The sequence below is a fragment of the Mastomys coucha genome, unplaced genomic scaffold, assembly GCF_008632895.1.
Source record: "Mastomys coucha isolate ucsf_1 unplaced genomic scaffold, UCSF_Mcou_1 pScaffold17, whole genome shotgun sequence".
Taxonomy (NCBI): Eukaryota; Metazoa; Chordata; class Mammalia; order Rodentia; family Muridae; genus Mastomys; species Mastomys coucha.
Window position 1 is genome coordinate 22,756,604 of NW_022196899.1, and position 2,723 is coordinate 22,759,326.

Genomic DNA, 2,723 nt, shown 5'->3' on the forward strand with positions numbered 1-2,723 from the left:
AAAAAAAAAAAGACCAAAGACCAAAATATTGAAAATAAAAAAGCTGCAATGACTTGTTGAGAGATATGCAATGGAAAAAGTGCCAAGTCTGTTATCAAAAAATAAAATATATGATAGTTTATAACTTATTAAAAAAATTAGTTTTTAAGAGGCTGACAGAGATACACTATTGTGGGTGGGTTAAACCGCACCCAACAGTCATAGGTGACAGCAAAAACCCCAGAGCCAGGGGTGAGTCCCCTCCATATAAGTTGCTGGCTAGGGAGACCTAGAGACTCCCAAAATATAATAATGCCAGCGATTGTCACTGCTCTTGGCTGCCTGCCAGAACTGGATAGTAAGACCTTATCGTTAAGGACACCGCATATTTTCACTTCTAGACACAGAGAGAAATCAAGCTGGGACTGGTCTAGAAAGTTCCTCTGTAGTGGCTAGCCCTCATGGTGCCAGCATATGCTTATGCAGGTTGTCGGAAGACAATTGCCATCCAACTCGTATTTGACTGTGGACTCTGTGGACGACAATTTTGACCAGCTATAAAGATGAGCCCAGTGGTGAATAAGTGGCAAGATTGTCATGGAGGTAACCAATCTCTTCGTTGTTGGATTTTTCTGCCCATTGCCCAAATGGGAAATTCACATCTGGCACTGTAAGCCAACCAAGACCCAGTGGCTGGGGAGAGATTATGTCCTAGTGGGGAAGCTACCGATGTTTTGCTAATGTGGCTGTCAAATTGCCTTTTAAATAGTTATGTTTATGCTCATAGATTATTGACAGTGTTTTTGGTCTTGGTCAGAGAAACTTTTGGGTTTTTTTTGTTTTCAAAATGGTGACTGCAGAGATTCATACATGGTCAAAGTACTGATAATAGTACTTACTTATTGAACTCCCAGTCATATGGGACATCCATATTGGTTATTACCCCCTCTAAGGCCCAATAAACATGATAAAGGAATAACTAGAAAGAAGGGGGTGGAGGGAGGGAGGAAAGAAGAAAGGAAGGAAGGGTTGGGGAGCGGTGTGGAATTCTGACTTCCAGGCGTGACTTAACTTGGCACTCTTGGATTGACAGCATCTGTGACTACTTACACAAGGCTCACAGGTTCGTTTGCTTTTTAAAGATTTATTTATTTTTATGGGTATGAGTGTTTTGCCTGCATAGCTGCCTGTGTACCACAGGAGCTCCCGGTGCCTGAGGATGTAAAAAAAAAAAAAGGCGGCAGGAGCGGGGGGGTGCGTTAAATCCCCTAGAACTGGAGTTATGAATGGTTGTGAAGCAGCATGTCAGTCTGCGACTTGAACCCAGGTCCTCTACAAGAGCAATGAGTGCTCTTAACCACTGAGCCCCAGGATTCACACACAGTTAATGATTGATGGTGAGAGAGATTTTCTTCACAGGTGTGGCCACTACTAAAGTGTCCATGCTGCTGAAAACCACCGCCCATGCCCAGGCCGCCATTCCTAGTGAAACCCACTGGGACACACACATACGTGAAAGTATCCTTGGGACATACACATGAAAGTGTCATTGAGACCATTCTGAGTTACACAGTGAGATCCTGTCCCCCAAAAAGAAAAAAAGAAATCAAAAATTACACTTCAAAAGAATTATCTAATCACAAAGAAATACACCAAGAAGGAAACACAGGGTCTGTAAGAGAACCAGAAAGCAAGCGCATGGCAGTGGTGAAACCTTCTGACCAACACAGTGTGAATGTAAAGTTAGTTCTCCAACAAAGGCACACAGGGAGCTGGAGAGCTGACTCTGGTTAAGAATGCTGTGGCTCTATAAAAAAAAAAAAATTGTTCATGTGTACGAGTATTCTTCCTGCCTGTGTACACGCATTCAGTGCTTGGGAATGTCAGAATCCGGGACCCAGAGTTACAGATGGTTGTGAGATGCTATGTAGGTGCTGAGAATTGGACCCTGGTTCTCTGCAAGAACAGCAAAGGCTCTGGAGAGATGCACCAAGTCGGAGCTCACTCAATTGCCAGCACGTACATCGGGTGGCTAAACCTTCCTGTATGTACTTCTAGTTCTGGAAGACCCAGCTCCTCTGGCCCCCTCTGGTGCCGGTACTCTTGAATACAAATTGACAGCTCTCTAACAGGCCCACCCTCTGGTGCCAGTACTCTTGAATACATATTGACAGCTCTCCAGCAGGCCCAAGCATTGGCAAACAGGGTGCCAGCAGATCTGTGCCACCCCTCCTCCCTCTCCCTCGCTAAAACCATTAGATTACATTCCTAAAGCTAGCCACCAAGGTCTATTCCCTTATTTGCCTGACTAAAACTCCAAGGTCCAACTATCAAACCGCCAAGGTCCAGCAATCAAAAATCATTATTTGGCTACACTGACGACCCTGTCCAATCATGATTTACCCACTCATCCTAGCACAGAATCCCACCCCTGCTCCCCCTCCTTAAAGCCCACACCTACAGACACTCTTGCTGCCCGCCTGATACAGAGGCAGCACCCACGTACACACCTGCTTGTCCCTCTAGGGTAATAAATCTCCTTTGTGCTGAGAATTTGGTGTCTGGGAACCAACCCTGAGGCCCCTTCACCACACACACACACACACACACACACACACACACACACACTTTTAAAATAAGATGAATTTTCGTTTTTTGAAGAGAGGCATCTCCATTCATTTTGCTTACTCATTTTGTCTTTAAAGACACAGAAGGAAAAGTTTAAAGATGACTAAGGGAGTTGC